Source organism: Aedes aegypti, chromosome 2 (assembly GCF_002204515.2).
Source record: "Aedes aegypti strain LVP_AGWG chromosome 2, AaegL5.0 Primary Assembly, whole genome shotgun sequence".
NCBI lineage: Eukaryota > Metazoa > Arthropoda > Insecta > Diptera > Culicidae > Aedes > Aedes aegypti.
Window position 1 is genome coordinate 86,380,712 of NC_035108.1, and position 11,968 is coordinate 86,392,679.

The window sequence follows — 11,968 nt, forward strand, 5'->3', positions numbered from 1 at the left end:
GTCTGTAAGTCGTAGACAACATAGGCCTATCTGCCAAGATAAGCCACCAATTAGATTTTAAAGGTATTTGCCTTACTAGTGATATAGTAATAATGTACTTTTTAAGACAAATATTAAATTATCCTGCAATGAAATCACAACGCACGCTTTACTTTATTTATAATCTGTACAATTAACCTTGAGAAATTCAGGTTTTTTTTTTTCATGGTAAATTTTGGTTGAACTATAAGTAGTGTGAGCACAATCAAAATTATTGAAATGACAACTTGAAAGGACAGCCTATTTATGACAGAAGGGCAAATTTCTGATAAAAATGCTCGCTATGATGTGAATAATCACTGTAACAACGTGATTCTAAGGCTCAACCTTTGTTCATAAGAAAGGAAAATATTGCAATTTCAGAGATAACTTTCCGTTCTGCGGATGAACAGAAAGCTACCGCAGCTGTCACATTACTGATTTTCACAAAGCATCATTGAAACCATACTGATGATTGTTGTTTTCGGCTGTTTTTCAAAGCTGTGGACTCTACTAGCATACTTTGATTAGATGGTTTCGTTCAATGATACAATGATTCTCAAGTCTGCGGTAGACCATATACCGTTTTGATTCATATTACGGACACTTAAGGCCTCAGTGAAGTATAACCCAGCTTGGACCATACAAAATAAAACATTCTGTATGATTTTTTAGCGTTATCGAGCGTCGGAAGCCCTTAACTTTCGAATAGTGGGTAAAGAATACGCTTCCGCAACTTGAATAATTTCAAATAAATCAAAACGTGTGGCCTTTTCATGATTCTTATTCCGGACGCTCCCTCACTTTTGCCTCATATTCCGGACGCTTTGATTCGAATTACGGACAGCTCATGATAATCATTGATGGAACAGTCAAATCATCAATTGAAATCGTTCAACCACTTAAGAGACGTCTAAGGTAGTTGGGCATTATAAATTTGTAATGATATTCATGGAAAAAACCTAATAAAACGAGCCTCGAAAATGAGAACTTTTGGACGGCGAAAATTGAAATATTTCGTGTGAAATGTTTCCCATACAAACGAGAGTGTCCGGAATTTGAAGCTGTCCGTAATATGAATCAAAACGGTAGCTGCGGTAGAACTTGGCGGCTACCGCAGGACGGAAAATTTTCAAAAGAAACGCAATATTTGTTAAAACAAAAGGAGCAAGCAGTCCAAATAGCGGTGAACGTGCAGTTGTTCATCGAGAACGTATTGAGGCTTCTCTGGGCATAGAGGCACAAATACAAAACTGGTGAATTGACTAGGAAAGCTCTCAGTCAATAACTGTGAAAGTGTTTACTGAGCTGAGGTTGCCAACAGGGTATTTCGAAAGAAAAGCTGACATATAGATGTAGGGAAAATATACTTACTTACTTAATTGATGGGCAACAATTCCTTGCTATTGCGTTGAATCTACGCCGTATGAAGAAGCCTTCTCCATTGGACCCGGTCCTGGGTCAATCGCTTCCAGTCGCCCTGAACATTAAGCGACCTTAAATCCTCCTCAACTGCAAAAATCCATCTGGTGCGCGGCCTTCCACGAAGGCGACGGCCTCTCCCTGGTTCTCTGCTGAATATTTGTTTAGCTTGACGTTCCTCCGACATGCGAGCTACATGCCCAGCCCACCGCAGCCTGCCGTGTTTTATACGCTCAACAATATCCATTTCATTATAGACTTGGTATAACTCGTGATTCATGCGACGCCGCCAGATGCTATTGTCTAATTTACCGACGAGTATTGTTCGCAGCACTTTACGTTCAAAGACCCCAAAAGCTCTCCGGTCGACCTATTAAGAATAAATATACCTAGAAGAAATTCTACTGACGAATTTTACGCACCATTAATTACTAGTTTGCATGATGACAGAATCGTCAACATTTTTTTTTTTTACCGCAAAACAAGATACTGCACAATATTTCATTCTATTCGGGGTAATGGCTTTTGGGGTAATGGGGGAGAGCAGTTTGGATGCTTTCTCAATGACATTTGGTAGGCTGAATCTAGTTAAAGCAGCATGAATCTATGACGTTTGGTCGAACGGACATTTCGTCGAATGGACATGTGGTCGAAACGAATTTAGTTGCTTTGAGAAACATGTGACATTTGGTCGAAAAAGTTTTGACGTTGGATAACGTCTTACGGCAACATACTGGGGTACAATTTCGAAAAACGAAAAATCGCTCGCGTCACGAAAAGTGGTTAGATTTTGACTGTTAATAACTTACTAACGCCAGGATAGATTTGCAAGATTCTCATACCAATCGATTGGAAATGTTTCTACGAATCTACTCCAACAATGAAAACTATTGATTTTCATGACTAAACTGTTGAAAAATTGGGAAATATCGAGGCATGTCTTATTTTTCATAGAAAAGCACATTTTTATTGCTGCTATAAGGTTTTGACGTTTTGTAGTTTCATGTACCGTAAAACGGGGTATCTTAGATAATGCGGGTAACTTTGATAGTGCGTAACCCACCACATACTAACCGAAATATCAAAATTTCTGTTAAACAGTTAAGCAAAACGAATGCAAAATTAAAGAATATTAATATGACACATATAAGAGCGGTTTTCATTTGAATCAAGAACATTTGAAGCTATTTATACGAATATTAAAAATTGACACAATTTTAGCATTTTCGAAACGCTTACAAATAATCTGTTCTACGCTCACTATTTGATGTACAGTCACCCCACAGTTATGGATCAGCTAAGGGTCATTTTTAAGAAGAACATATGACTACAAATCATGGTGACCTTCTACAAAACAAAATTACCCGCCTGGCAATGCCGAATATGATTGTTTTCGAGAATTCATTTAAAAAATCGCGATTATTTACGAAAAAGTGTTGATTTCGATAGAAATTTAAAACGTTGTCCATCCCACGGATGTGGATCAGTGGAACAGGAGGGTCCCTAATATGGATCAAATCGACTCGTATTATAAATCAGAACACTACAAAAGCAATTTATCTGTGAACTAAACGAATGGTGTGTTAGTGAAAGTATACATTTCGGCGTTTCTTTCAGAATCGTCTTATCGTTGATTCATAACTTTGGTACAGTCACCCCACAGTTATGGATAGCACACAGATATGGATCAAAGTTCGATTAAAACGGGAATATTTCACCAAATACAGGGGCAATTTCGCAGAACACATTTTACCTACGTAAACCATAAATCTGTACAGCATCATAATCAATCATAATATGCTTAAGTATAATTTTTCCGTCTGTAGGAAATAAAATGTCAATCGTATTCTCAGAAGCGTTGATTCATAACTGTGGGGCATTGAAACCCATACCACAGTTATGAATCAAAGATAAGACGATTCCGAAAGAAACGCCAAAACGTATGCTTTCACTAACACACCATTCGTTTACCTCGCATATAAATTGCTGTTATAGTGCTTTGATCCATAATATGTGTCGATTTGATCCATAATAGGAATCCTCCTCTCTCACTGATCCACATCTGTGGGGTGGACATGACTTGGAATTTCTATTGAAATCGACACTTTTTGGTAAATAATCGCGAATTTTGATGTATATTCCCAAAAACTGCAGTGTCAGGAACGTAATTTTGATTCGTACAGCGTCACCATGATATTTAATCTTACTTTGTTCTGAAAAATGACCCTTAGTTGATCCATAACTGTGGGGTGACTGTACGGGTTTAATGCCCCACAGTTATGAATCAACGATTCTATGAATACGGAAAACATTTTATTTCATACGGACGAATAAAATATGCTCGAAGATATTATGATTGATTGCAATGCTGTACAGATTTATGGTTCACGTAGATAAAATGTGCTCTGCGTAATTGCAACTCTATTTGATGAGATATTCACAATTTAAGCCAACTTTGATCCATATCTGTGTGCTATCCTAACTGTGGGGTGACTGTAGTTTTGAAAAGTTGGCAACTTATCTTTGACAGCCTAGTTATCATAGAACTTGAATACGGTCTCATATCTCTTAGCGAAAAGCATTTTCACAAACCGGGACCATTTTTGTAATACAGTCACCCCACAGTTATAGATAGCACACAGATATGGATCAAAGTTGCATTAAAACTGGAATATCTTCTCAAATATAGTTAGAATTACCCAAAACACATTTTACCTACGTGAACCATAAATCTACATAGCATCGCAATCAATTATAATATGCTCTGGCATATTTTTTCCGTCCCTACGAAATAAAATGTTAACCGTATTCCCAGAAGCATTGATTCATAACTGTGGGGCAATGAAAACCATACCACAGTTATGAATCAACGATAAGACGATTCCGAAACAAACGCCAAAACGTATGCTTTCACTAATGCGGCGTCCATTTATTACGTAACGCTAAAATTGGAAATTTTTGACCCCCTCCCCCCCTCCGTAACGCTTTTTGTACGATTTTTTTTAAATTTTTGTATGAGCCGTAACGCTTCCCCCTCCCCTAGAGCGTTACGTAATATGTGGTTGCCGCCTAACACCATTCGTTTTCCTCGCAGATAAATTGCTGTTATAGTGTTTTGACCCATAATATGAGTCGATTTGATCCATAATAAGGATCCTCCTCTCCCACTGATCCACATCTGTGGGGTGAACATCGTTTGAAATTTCTAGCAAAATTGATACTTTTTCGTAAATAATCGGGAATTTTAAGGTGTATTCCCAAAAACAAATATATTCTGCAGTGCCAGGAAGGTAATTTTGTTTTGTACAGCTTCACCATGATTATTAATCACATATTGTTCTGAAAAATGACCATTAGTTGATCCATAACTGTGGGGTGACATTATAAGTCAGAAATTTCCATATAACGTTAAACGCCTAGAGGTATGCAATGCCCTACAAATGTTCATTATTCATTCAAGTTTGTTTGATTTATGCTCCATTATCAAAGTTACCCCATTTCTGTTTACTTTCGATTATATGGAAAATTATGTATCCATTCAAAATAAATCCTTCGGTAATCTATCGACTGCAATAGAGAGCTAGGATGCCAGTACTTATTTTAAAAATCAGAGGGGGTTTTGTACAAGACACGACCGCATGACGTTAACTACGCCATGTGATTTTTTGCATTTGAATTTTAGTCGATATTCATAGTTGCAGCCTTCTTTTAGTTCAAACTCTAACATAATATCGTGACGGTCCCAACATTTTACATTTTTAATTGACACCCAATATATTGCCGTAAGATGTAGTTAAAATCAAAAGAAGAATGCGCGAAGAAGCAGAAATTGGTCTGCTTTTATAGTGCACTAGCCAACCCAAAGGAATCGTGGAAGACAATATGAATGAGTTCGGTTGGGTAAGAAAGGGGTCGACATTTTCCCAATTTTCGACAGTCTATCGTCAAAAATCAAAAGTTTTCTCCATTTGAGTAAAATGTTGTATAAATTTCCGACCGATTAGTGGGAAAATATCGAAAATCTACCGATAAATGGCTGAGTTATTAGTATTTAAAATCTTACATAATTTCGTGACGGTTGCAACATTTTAGATTTTTAATTGACACCCAGTATATTTGGGCGTTTAACGTTATATGGAAATTTCTGACTTAGATTACAAAAATGGTCACAGTTTGTGAAAATGCTTTTCGCTAAGAGATTTGAGACCGTATTCAAGTTCTATGATAACTAGGCTGTCAAAGAAAAGTGACCAACTATTCAAAACTTCATGAAATAGTGATCGTAGAACAGATTGTTTGTAAGCGTTTCGAAAATGCTATAATTGTGCATTTTTAATATTCGTATAAATAGCCTCAAATGTTCTTGATTCAAATGAAAACCGCTCTTACATGAAGTGTCATACTGATATTCTTTAGTTTTGCATTCGTTTTGCTTAACTGATTAACAGAAATTATGATATTTTGTTTAGTATATGGTGGGTTACGCACTATCAAAGTTACCCGCATTATCAAAGATACCCCGTTTTACGGTATGATGTAAAAGCTGTTTTCATTAGAATTGAGAACATTTGGGGCTTTATATACGAATATAAAAAATTAATAAGTTTTTCAAAGTTTCAAAATGTTTATTAACAATCTGTTCAACGATCAGGGCCCAGCATGGGTCTAGAAGGATAGAAAAAGAGAGGCTTTGCTTTCTCTTGCACTCGTTCGAGATTGCGATAGAAATGACGTCACTACTGGAGTGGAATTGAAAAACGAGACTGAAGGAATCTTTGAGATCATGGCAAAGGAGCACCCAGGCTACACTGGCGCGTCAGCAGCTTCTTACGCGAAGCATACATCAGCAACAATGACATGCGCTGCCTACGCTGCGTTACTAATGATCATCAAAACCATCAATGTGTACGCGGTCAATCAAATGGACATTTTCATAGACCGACGCATCCGTGCTCTATGTCACACTCTGGGATTGCAAGCCAAGTCGATCTCGTGGGAGGAAACTATTAAGCCTTTATTCAAGGAAGAGGACCTTAGGAAGTTGAATAGGGAGTTGGGATTCTTTCCCCGGTTGAAGAAGGCGCTATTTGTCCCAGTTTTGGACATGTACACGCCCGAGCTTCAACATATGAATCTCATATTTCAGGAGACATCCATGACTAAATTTTCTCTTATCGCCGAATTCTGGTTGACAACTGACATCACCAGATTGCACGTAGCTCCCCTCGTTCTGGTAGAGCTTCCCAAATGGCAGAAAGCAATGCATCAGTTGGTGTCTACGTATGGAACCTCTTGGAGATTTTACAAGTTGATAGACCCGAAGGGAACCTTGACTGCGCAGAGTAACTTCAGAACACTCGGATGTGCGGCCCTGTCCTGGAAGCGTTAAAGCACTGCCCAGACGGGTCAAGCCTCCCTCGCACAGCTCCAAGGGGTGAAGAAGAACCCAGAGTTTGAAAAACTAGCAGCCATGAAGCTGAAGCCTGAGTTCGTAGGAACAGTTAATCAGTTAAGCAAAACGAATGCAAAACTAAAGAATATTCACTTCATGTAAGAGCGGTTTTCCTTTGAATCAAGAACATTTGAGGCTTTTTATACGAATATTTAAAATTGACACAATTTTAGCATTTTCGAAACGCTTACAAACAATCTGTTCTACGCTCACTATTTGATGTAGTTTTGAATAGTTGGCAACTTATCTTTGACAGCCTAGTTATCATAGAACTTGAATACGGCCTCAAATCGCTTAGCGAAAAGCATTTTCACAAACTGGGACCATTTTTGTAATATAAGTCAGAAATTTCCATATAACGTTAAACGCCTAGAGGTATGCAATGCCCTACAAATGTTCATTATTCATTCAATTTTGTTTGAATTATGCTCCATTATCAAAGTTACACCAAAACAGAAAACCAACTTTCGATTATATGGAAAATTATGTATCCATTCAAAATAAATCCTCCGGTAATCTATCGACTGCAATAGAGAGCTACTTATTAAAAAAATCAGAGGGGGTTGTGTACAAGAAACGACCGCATGACGTTAACTACGCCAAGTGATTTTTTGCATTTGAATTTTAGTCGATTTTCATAGTTGCAGCCTTCTTTTAGTTCAAACTCTAACATAATATCGTGACGGTCCCAACATTTTAGATTTTTAGTTGACACCCAATATATCGCCGTAAGACGTAGTTAACGTCAAAAGAAGAATGCGCGAAGAAGCAGAAATTGATCTGCTTTTATAGTGCACTAGCCAACCCAAAGGAATCGAGGAAGACAATATGAATGACTTTGGTTGGGTAAGAAAGGGCTCCACATTTTCCCAATTTTCGACAGTCTATCGTCAAAAATCGAAAGTTTTCTCCATTTGAGTAAAATGTTGTATAAATTTCCGACCGGCTAGGTTATTACCATTCACGTTGGACCTAACGTTCAGCCGGAATCTTTGTTTAGGGAGCAAGAGTTACCGCTCATGCTCCTTCTTCCATCGACCGATTCTATCGGTGTTGAAGTGGTAACCGAATCAACCAAATAATAACACACAATGTCCATAATACGTCAGAATTGACATGCAACAAATAGTATGAAAATTTATTGGATTTATATAAGTAGAATCTTTTATAAGTTCGTAACGATCTCAAGCCCGGAAATAGAAGAAGCAAACTTTATCCAACGTCAACTTGGCGGTCGTATCTAGGAAACAACCTCTTACTTTTTTCAATTTTGTCAACTTATTATCATACAACTTTGAGTAGTCCACTCCATCATCATTTTTTCTCTAGGAAAATATTTTAGCAGGAAGTCACAATAACCTGATTCACGAAAAGTAGAAAATCGTATCAGGGATGGTACACAAATTACGTCACGCTAAATTTCAACTTTTTGACCCCCCCCCCCCTTTGTCACACTATTTGTATTCCTCCGAAAATTTTGTAAGGCTTGTCACGCTTGGCTCGACCACCTCCCCCCCCCCCCTTGGAGCGTGACGTAATTTGTGCATGATCCCTCATACAGACGGCACTTCAGATGCACTTCGTCATAAGCGTTTCGTAAATGCAATAGCCATCAAAATTGGTCCCTAGATTCAACGAACAAAAGTGCATATTGTGCAGACAATTCGAGTTGACCAAATACTTCTTTGTTCATTTCAAGTCTGGTTCCCGCATTCCTGAATCTTAAACAAGTTCCTGCGCTTTGAGATTTGAAAATCAATTAAGGTTCCAAGGACTCACAATGTTTATCACTGGGTAAAGATCAGCAGCAGATGAATTTGTTCAAAGCATAATAAATTCAACGAAGTTTGATATCCTTTTAAATGAATAATAACAAAATAAATTGGACGGCATTTTTCCAAAGAAAGATGGAATGTTTAAAGAATAATAAATACAACAACAACTTACAACTAGAATTTCGAGAAAAAAGTTCTGATGTTCATCCATCGTGCAAAAAATTCGGTTCGGTTAAACATTTGTCTTTTGAATTTTTTGAAGGGTCATTCTGCAACCAATCATCACAATACCACTTCATTGAAACAAATATCATTTGACGCAATGTTCTAAGGTGTCGTCCATAAACCACTTGGTCATTAATATGGGGAGGGAGGGGATCGAAAAAAAAAATTAAAATGTTTGTATGGACAAATGACCACGAGTGGGGAGGGGCCCAAAACAAATAACCTCGTGGTTAATGGGTAAGCCCCAATGCTATTCGACCAAATGACCCTTCGATCATTTGTCAATCGACCGAAGTGTCCAAAAGCCCGCAGCATTGCCATTTCATTAGGGAAAGTGTACCAGTTATGGCCATAGTGGTTCCCTATTTGGCTATATGCATTATTTCGTTAACTTTCACATTTTCAATTTTTTTTAGTGTTTTAACATCAAGATATATCCTATATCTTACTACTAAAACACACAAAACTTTTCAAAATGTGCAGACGTTCAAGTTATCACGTATGGCGAAATAGGGAACCACTATGGCCATAACTGGTACACTTACCCTAGTTCATAATGGACGCGTTTGAAAAATGTTACGCATTGTCCATCCAGATTAGACTGGCCCTAAAACAAAATAAGTTAAAAAAAAACTCAACGGAGCACCCCCTAGATATATGCCTTAGGGTAAAGGGCTCTCAAAATTTCAACACATTTGGTAGAGCCACTAGCTGGCGCATTCAATTTGAAGTTTGTATGGGATATTCGTTTCAAATGTATTGAAAATTGACCCTTTGGCACGGTTTTGTTTTGTATACTAATTTATCGTGTTCAATTATACCCAGAATGACAAATACACTAGTTGATACCCTAATGAACATAATTGCAGAAGGATGTATCTGGATTTATGCCAATTTTCATTACTCTTTCAGTTGTTGAAAGTTAGGCTCAGATAAGAACTCTCCGTACAGTCACATATATGCATGTGCCTTGCGCAGCAGCTCGCCCTGCGTCATAGGTGGCTATGATGCGCATAGTGGTAACCATCATGCTATGTTGAAGAAATACAGAGCTGTATTGCAGATCTATTTCAGATAGTTAAAACACCAACTTAATCAATTTTAATCATGATACAACCTTTGACAATATTGTTCGCTCTGGTATCAAGTAGTGTTTTTGACATTCTGGATTCAATTGAACGCGATCAAAAATTTTCCTGAACCAAACAGTGGATTATGTACTGTTTCCTATATGTTTGAGCTGGAAATCCTATATTAACTTCAATTAAAATGCGCCAGCTTATGGAACGACCAAATGAGCTGAAATTTTCAGGAAGTCTTCCCGGGGGTGCCCCATGGAATTATACATCTTTATTTTTCTCCCATACTGAGCTGAGCCAGTCTAATCCAGATGTGTAATGAAGTCATCTTTTTTTAATATCCATATATTCGCATGATTTTGTAATACTAATCGTTCGATGTAACTATAAAATAGACAAGGAATATTCTCAGAAAATCAACTCAATAAGAGATAATTGCTTTTCTTCGTTGTTTGATTTTTTTCAAGCTCCAGTCAATGTTTGATTAAATTTAAGACAATCATAGCATGGGGCCCAGATAGCCGTAGCGGTAAACGCGCAGCTATTCAGCAAGACCATGCTGAGGTTCGTGGGTTCGAATCCCGCTGGTCGAGGATCTTTTCGTAAAGGAAATTTTCTCGATTCCCAGGGCATAGAGTATCTTCGTACCTGCCACACGATATACACATGCAAAAATGGACAATCGGCAAAGAAAGCTCTCAGTTAATAACTGTGGAAGTGCTCATAAGAACACTAATCTGAGAAGCAGGCTCTGTCCCAGTGGGGACGTAACGCCAGAAAGAAGAAGAAGAATAGCATGGATTTTATTATAGAACTCCACAAATACGTAATTTTTCAATGTTTGAGAATTCAATAATTGAAAAGAGCAGAATAAATCATTTTAAATCTTCTAATTACTACGGAACCCAGCAAAACTTTTTGATGAACAAAAATTCGAGGGTGAGATTAACCAAAATAAATAAAACACTTCAAGAGAAATTTTCAGGGAAATAATGGATGTACAGATCTTAGAAGTTGGCCAATATTGTCCCCATAAGATTGTAATAAATTTGTATTATGTGTATTTATGTTATTTGGTCTGAGTTTTGAAAAGCATTGATACACCAAGTACACAAAATTTTTATTGAATACAACTATTGAAGCCTCGCAGCATTGTTAATGTTTTTATAGACTTTATTTTTCACAGCTTCAAGTGTTACAAAATAAAAAGTTTATTAGCAATATTCCTCCTTGTCATGATTAAGGGTAAGATCTTTGACAATATATGTACATCATTCAATCCTTTGTATGCCTGGAAAAAGGTAAAATATGAAAATTTACAATAAGACCATATAAAATGCAAAATTTACAATAAGAACATATAAAATGCAAAATAATATATCTCAACGAAACAGAAATAAACCAAAACAAAACTGAAGATATTATGCACAACACATCAAAGCGGATGGATGACAGAAGTGAAAGAATAAGTGTTAGGCTCGTTTCCAATAGGTTTGTTGGCCTCATCGGCCACACATAGAGTATGTTCCTACTTGGCAGCGTGCTATTCACAACGGATTATTAATCTCGAGTGATTTTATTACTGTGAATGTCTAGCTCACAACATTGCATAGCAACAAAGTTTTAAAATAAGGCAATTTTTTGCGCGCACAAGAATTAATTCCCAAAGCTCTAAGTACACAATGCCTAAAATTTGGCTGGTATACGACAGTCACCTACACATTTGTGAGAATTTCTATTTCTAAAGATTATTGTATATTGCCATATACGAGAAGCGAAGAATTTTCTATGGGGACTGAAAGCATGTTGAAAAAATCGATTTAATCCAAATTCAACCCTATAATTTCACCAAAATTATATCTGAAATGAAATTTGAAGTCCTATTTTGCATGCTTGGTGGATTAGATCACAAAAAAGTTTGATAAATCATACCTAAAATTTCAACGAAATCAGTGTTTTTAACAATTTTGGCGAACTGTAGCTAAAAATTGTGACGT

The 11,968-nt window shown here is 37.1% G+C and overlaps 1 long non-coding RNA gene across 1 annotated transcript; it reads right to left on the minus strand.

Annotated features, from left to right (window-relative positions):
• Positions 1-11,070: 11,070 nt before the first annotated feature.
• On the minus strand, positions 11,071-11,416 carry LOC110677267. The gene is made up of 2 exons (XR_002501069.1): positions 11,321-11,416; positions 11,071-11,262 (listed from the first exon to the last, which is right to left on the minus strand). It is a non-coding gene; the product is annotated as an uncharacterized LOC110677267 (long non-coding RNA).
• Positions 11,417-11,968: the final 552 nt, after the last annotated feature.